Here is an 11538-nt window from a genome sequence, read left to right as displayed (position 1 = left end):
TATTCTACATGGTGACCAAACACCTTTGTTCCGTGGTACATAAAATGAATAACCGATGCCTATTGTTTGCAGGAGATGATAAACGGATCAAGGAACCTCATTAACGCACAGATAGTTCTAGCAACTTCAAATCTGTTAGAGACGGTGAAAACGAAGGTTGTCCGGATCTCCAAGAGATTTACTAAGTAGATAAAGCAGCAGTGATCATAGGTTGGGTTTTAGTCCCGTAGAAGGTTTCCCAGCTTGTGTCAATCTCAGCTTCTGTGAATCTATATGTATGACAGTTAAGTACGGTTGGCAACTACTGTGATTGGGTGATTTTAAGTATTCATCTATATATTAAGCTACTAGTGTGATTGAGAGAATCTGTATATATGACAGTAAGCGAAGTTAGTCAGATGGATGGTTAAAACTATACTGTGCATTACAGATGATCTGACCGGCCGGCAACCGGCAGGCTGGCCTTGCGCCCCAGTACCATGTCCGACGGATCCGTTTCACAAAAAAGTATGTTACCAAAATTTCAACAACACTTAGTATGACAAATATGCATCAACCATAGTATGAACCTTAGTATGTTACCAAAATTGCATCAACCTTAGTATGTCCGATGCATCAACCTTAGTATGTTACCAAAATTGCAAGTTGCATCCAATTTCTGAAATAACATCACACACTCCACTTTACTAAACATCACACACTCCACTTTACTAAACATAACTTTAAAAACCATGTCACCATTCCAACTCCACCTTCATATAACACATCTTTAAATAACAAAACTTTAAAACCATGGTCTGCCAACAATTCTGAAATATCAATGTAGTAATAGCACCATCAAAATATCATCAGAATTTGTATGCATCAAAATTCTGAAATATCGTCAGCATCAATGTACTAATAGCACCATCAAAATATCAGTACCATCAAATTATTTCAAATATAGCACATAATGAGCAATGGCTACAGCTTCATATAGCCATTGACTACATAACACATATCGGCATGCCAACTCAAGCTTCATAATGTCGTGCCAAGTTCGTCCTTCAAAATAAGTCATTCATCATCCTGACCTACAAACATATGCGCAACATGCCTGCAATTCACAAAACAGATGATAAAGTAAATAACAAAAGTTTAAAAGGATGCATAAATAATTGATCGCCAACAAAAATTTATACTCACCTAGGATTCAGGTCACATTTCAAGCTACGTTTGGTGTGTCCAGCCTTTTTGCATCTGCTACATCGAATCCCCCTACCCCGCTCGTCATACGATAATGGCCTTCCATTCATTGTCACGGGTCCTTCTCCATCATCTCTACGCTTTCGTTTCTTAGGCGCACCTCGAGCAGCAACTTGAGCAGGGTCACCCAATTCATTAACATTAGTATTCAGCGAGATTGTGGGACGGTTGGGTACATTATCATACTCCATCTTGTTTGAAATAATGTCAGCATAAAATGCCTTGGTCCGCTCGAACAACAGTGGATCTTTGTATGCAACTTGCAATGCTTCAGCTTGTAACACATTCAACTCCGTAAATCTTTGTCGCTCCTCCGCTACGGGAAAAGCCCAATCATATAGATCGCTCGTGCGCCTCGCTGGCAAGCCACCCCTTGCTTGTTTAGAGAATCGGAGCAGAACTAAACAACCCGGTATTTCATCCAAATCCAGCACATCAAGTACATGGAGAATATGCTTGCAAGGAAGTCCCCTCCGGATCATCCTTCGACAGCTGCACTCTACTAATTTATCCGAGTTGGCCGGTTTATAATCAACATAAAACTTTGCATGCTTTCTCTTTTTCCAAGCAACAACAAACTGCATCTCACCTTCTGTTCCCTTATACTGATCTATAACCTCAATGCCTTCTATTTTATATATTTCTTGCTGCAATATATAAAAGTTTGCCGGAGTGAATACCTTTGCAGCAGCTCTCTCAATTCTCCTCAAATTGGTTACTGGTACAGGTGATGTCTGTGAACTGATGCAGTCATCTTTTGCCTCCGTCTCTCGAATGCGCACTATAGCATTCTCGTAGTGCAAAATCAAATCCACTAGTGTCATACCGTAGTCTAGGTGTAGGTGAAGACATGAGTTAAGACTTTCACTTCGCTGATTGCTTTTCATACCAAGCCAGAACCCCTCAGATAGGTACGCCGCTGCCCATAATCTCCTCTTCTTGTACATTCTTTTCAGCCAAGTTTGTGTTTTCTCCGTCTGCCATTTCTGGATAAAAGCGTGCCATCTTTCCTCGAATATATCCGGTGTGGTCGTGTAATACAAGAGAGCCCGAAACTCACTCAACGACTTGAAACTTAGGTGCCGAGCCATGTTCTTTTCAATGTGCCATGAACAAATACGGTGCGACTGCTCCGGAAACACACTTCGAATACCTCTAATCATCGCACTATCGGCATCGGTGATTATTGACTTGGGTTTCTGCTGCAACATAGCTTTCAAAAAAGTCTTCAGTACCCATACATACGTGCGTTCCTTCTCATCTGATAAGATGGCACACGCAAAAACTATCGTCCTCTGGTGATTGTTAATTCCAACAAACGGAACAAATGGCATACCATATCGGTTCATCTTATATGTACTGTCGAACACAAGTACGTCTCCATAATCATTGTAATCCTGCCGGGACTGAGCATCACACCAGAACAAGCTTTTCAAACGACCTTTACTATCAACGTCGTACTCAAAAAAAAATCAGCAAACTTCTTCCTCCTGTTCTCCATCATGGCAATGGCTGAGCTAGCATCACCACCTGCAAGTAACTTTCTCTTCTCCCTGCAGCACATGTTGTACAAGTCCTTCCTCGTAAACCCAACAGTGGTGTACCGACCATACTTGCTGAGGAAGGTATCCATGATCACATGCTTCCTAACCCCAGCTGCTACCAATTCTAATATCTCCGCTTTCTGGAAATCTTTTATCCTCCTATGTGACCATAAAAATGGGCTCTCGCTCGGTTCTGCACACTTATGACTGTGCTTGTAAACAAATTTTGCAACTCGCCAAAGCCCCGAACCTCTATCAAGCTTCACATCCAACTCCGCTTTACAATTGCAACGTGACAAAGGTCTCAACCTACGAGTGCGGTTGTCCATAGTCAGAAACTTGCTGTTACGTTTTCCTTCCCGTGAACACACAAACCGCCTTCTGCGAACTATTTTGTTAGCACCCTTGGTCTCTTTGAACTTGAACTTTCTTACACTGAATCCCTCTTGTCGAGCATATCCATTATAAAAAGTATAAGCAGCTGCCTCACACACAAATGTCTTCTCCATTACCTCCCAGTAAAACTTTCTCTTATCTTCTGTATCACTCTCATCTTCATCCTCTGATCCATTCTTTTTCTTACCAACTGATTTCACCTGCATGCACAATTTGATAACATTGAAAACATTTTTTTTAACGCCATGGCCGCGAGTCATACAACAAATAAATTCAAAAATCTTACATGTCTTCTTCTAACAGGTTCTTCTATAGTCTCCAAGTCTGAATCACCGTAATAGTCGTAAGAAGAATTATCACCAACTAAGACCTGACCAAACAAGAAAGATTAACGGTCATGTCACGACTATATAAAATGCATTGTTCAGTTATTAAATATAAATTAAACATACATATGACCTAATAAAATTAAAATGCATACCTCATCAACAAAACCAGAGTCCAATCTCTCGTCATCAGTTGGCTCCTCCACAACATCACTCTGAATCTAATGCATTTTAAACCATGTCAACATCAATTCACATTATCAGACATTTCATATTTTTATGCAATCACACATTTATTACTACAAACTCACATTATCAGTGTCAACATCTTCTTCTTGCTCTACATTATCATCTTCTAGATCAACACCATCTGCATCCATCTATTAGAAAAAATAAGCACAATCAGTATTTAACTACTTACATGCAAGTACTAAATAAAACTAGTAGTTCCGTTTCACTCACACTTTCGTCGACATCATCGTCTCCAGAAGTTTGTTCATCTTCAGGAGGTGCATTATCGTTGGCAGACGAAATATTGAATTCCTCTTCATCTGTATTTCCGCTGTCGTACTCCATTGAACTTGCACTCAAATCTGAAACGTCCATCGCCTGTTCAAAGTAACAACCAAAATAAGTACATCTCAAAAAAGGAGCTCCAAACCCAAACCCTAACATCAACCAAATCATGAACATGCAATTACTTTTTACAATCAATTACCTACCACGAACCAACAATGATCCGCCAAACCCTAACGCCGCCTGTAGCAGCAGGAAAAACCCGCGTGCGATCCATGCCCAGCCTCCTCGTCGCCGGATCCGCCTCCCGCCTCCACGTCCGTCGACCTTGCCCAGCCTCCTCGTCGCCGGATCCGCCTCCCGCCTCCACGTCCGTTGACATAGGCATCCCAAATGGGCCTGCCGAAGATAGTACCCGGGGTTTACTGAAGGCCCATTACCCGAAGAATAAGAAGATTCGGGAGCCCAAGATATTATTAAGGAAGACTAGAGTTGTAATAGGAAGTGTTATTTGTAATCTTACGGGATGAGTTAGAAACCTTCCCGGACTCTGTAACTTGTAGGGCACGAATCCCTCGGCTCCGCCTCCTATATAAGGGGAAGTCGAGCGACACAGAAATCATCGAATCATTGTTTACAAACCCTAGTTTCATAATCGTCGAGTACTTTTCGACTGAAACCTTCGAGATCTACTTGCCCTCTACTTCCAACTAAACCCTAGTCTACAATCCGTAGGCATTGACAAGTTAATACCTTGTCAATTGGCGCCGTCTGTGGGAACTAGAGGCGTCAAGGATCTGGTCTCGATGGCACGTTCAAGATCATCGACTTCATCGACCACAAAATCATCGACTTCATCAATCGCAAGCAACGCAATGGATCGAGGTAAACAGATCGCTACTGGTCCTGTTGATTTTGTTCCTCACCCGCCCTCCCGTTTGGATGCATATGCGTATCTGGAGGAGCCTATGGAGATGACGTTCGGAAGGTTTCACTTTCGCGTCGAGAAAGAAGGATCGTATCGTGTCGAAATTCCGATTTCGTCGGGATCGTCGGCGGTCGATTCTGATTTTTCAAGCTATACATCGTCAACCGAATCAGGAGAAGAAGAAACTTCGTCGTCACGCTTCATCAGCACTAGGGCAAGAGAGAAACTCGCCAAGATCTTCAGTGACATGTCGTTTGAGTCATCTGCGGACTCATATATAAGCGATGGCTCAGGCAGTGTCGACAGTTACGACTTCATCGACAAATCTACTACAGTGGGCAAGGTCTTCACCAATCTCAACGATGGTGTCACCAAACCCAACATAGATCTGAATACAAAATATCATCAGATTTATGTCATTGGAGAGCCAAGCCATGACCAGGAGGAAACATCTGAGGCTTTCGACGATTTGGGAAATCCATACGTCGATCCCTCCGATCTGCGGCGAGGCCTAGGCAATAAATATGTCGGGCCACAGCCGCGAGACAGAGTTCGACTCCCGCAAGCAGCATGGGATAGAGCCGCGAGAGCTATGGATGGCTCGGAACCAATGGCCACCACAGCCACGCCAGAGGAGTTACAAGCATATCAATATAGGCTCGCACGAGCTGCAAGGGAAATGGAAAAACAGACAGCTGGGTTAAACAGAAGAAAGGAGGCAGCTTCTGCATCCAGCAGGAGAAGGGCAGAGCTGAGTCGACAATCTAGAACTTCGGGTGATAGCCACAGGGAGGCTCGGAATAGAGCAAGATCGAGGTTACAACACATACCCGAAGGAGAAAGAGAGCACTTAGTTCAAAACCTCGACATGTCTTTTATGTCGATAGACATGAGAGGAAACATCATCCCTAAGACACCATAGGCTGGGTATATGGCGACACAAGCTTTTATCCTCGCATCTAAACCACCTCCAGGAGATCCAAGGGAAACACTGTACAACATGGCGATAGCAGGAGTTGGAGCCATGGGGACGGCGTTTGTATCAACACCTCCCGAAGGAACAGCAAGGCAAAATAGTCCACGACCTGCGGCAGCAGCAGCAGCAGCTCCCGAAGGACCAAGTGGAGCAAGGGATACGGCAGCACAAGCAAGAGTCGACAGAGCACGACAAAGCAGAAGGGAACATCGGCAGTCCCCAGAATTAAACGACGAGGATATTAGTGGCTTGCCGTGCTTCACGAGGAGAGTTCGAAAAACTCGAGTCCCTTCAGGATTCAAGTTACCCGATAACTTCAAAAAATTCGACGGCCTTCAAGATCCAGAGGATTGGCTAGTGGACTATCTCGAGACAGTGAAGCTTACAGGAGGAACCAGAGCAATAGCTATGCAAAGCATCCAGGTACATTTGAGTGGAGCCACACGGTCTTGCATAAAGAAACTCCCTCCAGGATCTATCGATAGCTGGGAAAGCTTTGAGGACGTGTTCGTCAAGAACTTCAGGTCCACGTGCAAGAAACCTGCATCGTTAGAGGAGTTGAGAGCATGCCGACAAAAGCCACACGAGCCAATGAGAAAATATATCCAAAGGTGGAACATCATCAAAAACTCGGCAGAAAATATATCTGACGAGAGAGCGATAGATGCGTTTGTTGCAGGAATCAGGCGTGGAGATTTTGTCGAGGACTTGGGGAGGACCAACCCAAAGACAGTATCCGCGCTAATGGAAATAGCAAACAGATGGGCAGATGGAGAAGATGTTGTTCACAACAAACGGCACAGGTCGCCAGAGGAAGACCGCGGTCGAAATTATCAGCCAAGGCGACGATTCCCTCGGCAGTACCCGAGCTATGACGCTCCAGGTCAAATCTCGGCAGGCTTCCGAGCAAACACAGGAGGAAACAACAGAGACGATTATCAGAGAAGCAATGAGCAGCGAGGCGACAATAGAGATGATTCTCGAAATAATAGGCAAAATAGTGGGCCGAGATTCCCGAGGCCTTTCGTGTCTCCCGAAGAAATGATGAATGGGCCGTGTCAGATGCATTTTTTCCTCGATAGCAACGGGAAAAGACAGTCAGGACATCTACAGAAAGATTGTCGCAATTTCCAGGCAATGTTAAGGTGGGCAGAGCATGCTAACGCTCGAGCAGCACAGAGAAATCCTCGGGAACCCAGGAGTGAGATTCACTTGCCACCTCCTCCCGCGATTACGGAAGACAATCGACATCAGCTCAGAATAGCGGCAGCACCTCCACCACCACCTTACGTGGATCCTAACTCCAACGGAGCGGTGTCGATGATTCAGAAGGGAAGGCCATCCAATAGAGCTCAAAAAGTAATCTCGCGACAGGTGTTCATGGCAGAAAAAATGCCTCCACCAAAAGTCGAGTATCTTAATTGGTCAGGGCAAGATATTGGCTTCACCATAGCAGATCATCCGCAGCAAGTTCCTCGACCAGGGCAGTCAGCACTTATCCTACCAGCAGTCATTGCGGGATTTGATGTCTCTCGAGTGTTCATAGATGGTGGCAGCAGCTTAAACCTTATGTATGCAGATACATTGAGGAAGATGAACATATCCCTAGCAAACTTGAAGCCAATAGAAACGAGGTTCCACGGTATCACACCGGAGAAACCAAGTTATCCACTGGGGAAGATCAATCTCGACGTTCAGTTTGGAACCCGAGAGAATTATAGAATCGAGAAGCTGGAGTTTGAAGTTGTGGATTTCCCGTCGCAGTATCACGCTTTGTTGGGATGACCAGCATATGCTAGATTTATGGCGGTACCACATTATACGTACCTGTTGTGGAGGATGCCTGGACCTAAGGGACCAATCACAGTTAAAGGAAGCTTCGCCTTAGCCGATAAGTGCGATAAAGATTTTCATCGGATATCAGAAACTTTCGGGATGCAAGCTGAGTATTTGGCGTCAAGTAGTATGACTGACTACGACGTGCTGCCAGACGTTGGGAGGCCAAATAAAGAATCAACTTTCAATACTGAGAAAAATTCTAAGGAGGTGCAGATTCACCCGACAGACCCGAAAAAGACGACGTCCATCGCAAACGACATGGACCTCGCATAGGAAAGCACGCTCGTCGAGTTCCTCCGTGAGAACTGGAAAATCTTCGCATGGTGCCCAGCTGACATGCCAGGAGTACCCAGGGAACTTGCCGAGCACCACCTAAACTTGGATCCACTAGCAAGACCAATCAAACAACCTTTGCGGCGTTTTTCGGAACCAAACCGCAAGGCTATGCTGTCAGAAATCGATCGACTATGAGAAGCTGGTTTTATCAAGGAGCTGCACACAGAGGCCACATGGTAGCAAATCCTGTGTTGGTGCCGAAGAAAAACACTAAGGTCCTTCGCATGTGCGTCGACTTTACGTGCCTCAATAAACATTGTCCAAAGGATCACTTTCCCCTCCCGAGGATCGATCAAATTATCGACTCCACGGCTGGATGTGAACGTCTTTCCTTCCTGGACGCATATTCTGGTTATAACCAGATCAGGTTGAAAGAAGAAGATGAAGTAAAGACAGCGTTCATCACACCTTATGGCGTGTTTTGCTATAGAACAATGCCCTTTGGTCTGAAAAACGCGAGAGCAACATATCAGAGGATGATGCAGAAATGTTTGACGACACAGATTGGAAAAAACGTGCAAGTATACATCGACGATGTCATCATAACGTCAAAAAAGGGGGCAACACTGATCGAGGATCTCAAGGAAACCTTTGACAACCTCGACAAATTCTGCCTCAAGCTGAACCCGATGAAGTGCTCTTTTGGCGTCCCATCAGGAGAACTTCTGGGGTTTCTAGTTTCAGCAAGAGGGATTGAAGCAAATCCCGACAAAATACAAGCTATCGTAACAATGAGGAAGCCGACGAAGTTGAAAGAAATACAGCAACTAACTGGGTGAGTCGCAGCTTTGAGCAGATTCGTCGCCAGACTGGGAGAAAAAGCATTACCATTTTACGCTCTGATAAAGCAAGGGGAGAAATTTCAGTGGAACGAAGAGGCCGACGGAGCCTTTGAGGATCTGAAGCGCACAATCTCGACACCACCAATCTTGGTGGCGCCAAAGGAAAAGGAACCTCTCCTGCTGTACATTGCAGCCACGCCCCAAGTGGTTAGCACGGTGCTAGTTGTTGAAAGAGAAGAAGAAGGAAAACTCCATGGAGTGCAAAGGCCGGAATATTTCATCAGTGAAGTTTTATCGCCTTCCAAACAGCGGTACCCGCAGTACCAGAAACTAGCATATGGAGTAATTGCAACGGCAAGGAAGTTGCGCCACTATTTTTCGGCACACCCGATAATAGTAGTCAACGAAGCACCTCTCTCAAATATACTGAAAAATCCAGAAGCTACAGGGCGTGTCTCCCTTTGGGGAATAGAACTTTCCCCTCGGGACATCACGTATGAAAAAAGAAAGGCAATCAAGTCGCAAGTTCTGCCAGATTTCATTGCAGAGTGGATGGAGTTATAAAACACGGGACCCCCAGATTTGTCGAGAACTTGGACCATGAACTTTGATGGGTCCAAGAGAGTAGAAGGAGCTGGCGCAGGAGTGGTACTTATATCACCTGAAGGCGACAAGTTAAAATACGTCCTCCGGATGACGTTCCCTAACGCATCCAACAATGAGGCAGAATATGAAGCCCTCATACACGGGATGAAGATGGCGAAAGCTTGCGGTGCAACTCGATTAAAAATCTTTGGCGACTCACAATTGGTGGCTCAGCAAGTTATGAACCAATGTGACGCAGTCAATGATTGCATGATGGCATACAAGGAGGTGTACAATGAGCTCGAGAAGCTGTTTGATGGGTGCGAGGTAAATCACATCAGTAGATTGAGCAATGATGAAGCCGACGTTCTCGCAAACATCGGGTCGCAGTGCCTCCCAATCCCGCCAGGAGTATTTTGGGAAGAAATAGCGGAGAGATCCACGAAGCCGAAAAAGGTGCAGAAAAAAGCAAAGGAAGAAAAAACTTCGGCTCCCCTCAAAGAAACCACGGAGGACGAAGAGGACCAAGAGCTTGTGATGATGGTAGAAGTTCCTTGGATGCAAGCATATATATCATATATCCTCAGAAAAGAAATACCCGACGATCCAGTTGAGGCAAGGCGAGTTATTCGACGATCCAAAGCTTTCACAGTGGTCAAAGGGGAGTTATACAAGCGAAGTATTTCAGGCGTCTTGCAAAGGTGTGTCACACCTGAAGAAGGAAGAATAATTCTGAAGGATGTACACGAAGGAATATGTGGCCACCACGCAAGTAGTCGAGCTATTGCAGCCAAGGTTTTTCGGGCAGGATTTTATTGGTTGATAGCAATCGAGGATGCCAAGGAAATCGTACGAACCTGCGATGCGTGCCAAAGATTTGCCGCAAAACCTCACTCTCCAGTGGCGGAATTAACACCAATACCATTGTCGTGGCCCTTTGCCCAATGGGGACTTGATATGGTGGGCAAATTGCACAAAGCTTCGCCAGGAGGGTATGAGTACCTGCTGGTCGCTGTCGACAAATTCACCAAGTGGGTAGAAGCGAAGCCAATAAATTCACCAGATGCAGCGTCGGCAATAAAGTTTGTGAAAGGCCTCGTTTTTCGGTTTGGAGTGCCCCATAGCATTGTCACAGATAACGGTTCAAACTTTACGTCCAAGGAATTCAAGGAATACTGCGCAGAAGTAGGCATTAAATTGCACTTTGCGTCAGTTGGGCACCCGCAAACTAACGGCCAAGTCGAGAAAGCCAATGGTATCATCTGCAACGGCCTCAAGAAGCGCCTGCTAGGACCGCTTGAAAAAGCTCGACATACTTGGCCAGAAGAATTGCCAAGTGTTCTGTGGAGCATCCGAACAACACCAAATACGGCGACAGAAGAAACTCCGTTTTTTCTCGTCCAGGGAGCCGAAGCAGTATTACCAATTGAAATAGAGCATGATTCTCCAAGAGTAACAGAGTATGACGAAGAAACATCACAAAAAGCTCGGGAGGATGATATGGACGCACTCGACGAAGCTCGAGATGAAGTACTTTCACGAGTCACCAAATACAAGCAGGACCTCAAAAACTACCACAGTCGACGGCTAAGGCCCAGATCTTTCCAGGTCGGGGATTTGGTCTTGCGGTTAAATCAAAAAAGTACTGAAAAGCTCGAATCACCATGGCTAGGCCCTTACGTCGTCACGGAAGTCATCGACGGAGGAGAATACAGGATCAAGGACAAGAAGACAGGGGCTCCCGAGAAAAACCCCTGGAACGTGGCGCAGCTCAGGCGGTTCTACGCTTAGAGTCGAAATATAGTCCTCCTCTGTAAAAATACAATGTACTGAAACGCCCGCGAGTTTTCAGACGCACTCTTTTCCTTTTCGGGGCACCGAGTGGGGCCGGAAAGGTTTTTAATGAGGCGGGCTCGCGGTGCTGCAATATAATAAAGATAGTGGAGATATACTTCTTATTCTTCGACACGCTCGGGGGCTCAATGCCTCCAAGTCTCAAAATACGTACAATATAGACAAACTAGACTTACCGAAATATTTCGCCTTGGTACACCAATACCTCGCC

The 11538-nt window shown here is 45.4% G+C and overlaps 1 long non-coding RNA gene across 1 annotated transcript; it reads right to left on the bottom strand.

Annotated features, from left to right (window-relative positions):
• Positions 1-3274: 3274 nt before the first annotated feature.
• On the bottom strand, positions 3275-3737 carry LOC139833273 (uncharacterized). Its single transcript, XR_011748696.1, has 3 exons — positions 3667-3737; positions 3472-3555; positions 3275-3385 (listed from the first exon to the last, which is right to left on the bottom strand). It is a non-coding gene; the product is annotated as an uncharacterized lncRNA (long non-coding RNA).
• Between the last annotated feature and the right edge of the window lie 7801 nt (positions 3738-11538).

This window comes from Lolium perenne, chromosome 1 (assembly GCF_019359855.2).
Source record: "Lolium perenne isolate Kyuss_39 chromosome 1, Kyuss_2.0, whole genome shotgun sequence".
Lineage (NCBI taxonomy): Eukaryota > Viridiplantae > Streptophyta > Magnoliopsida > Poales > Poaceae > Lolium > Lolium perenne.
Note: the sequence above shows the minus strand (reverse complement) of the source record. Positions and strands in the feature narration are given on the sequence as shown.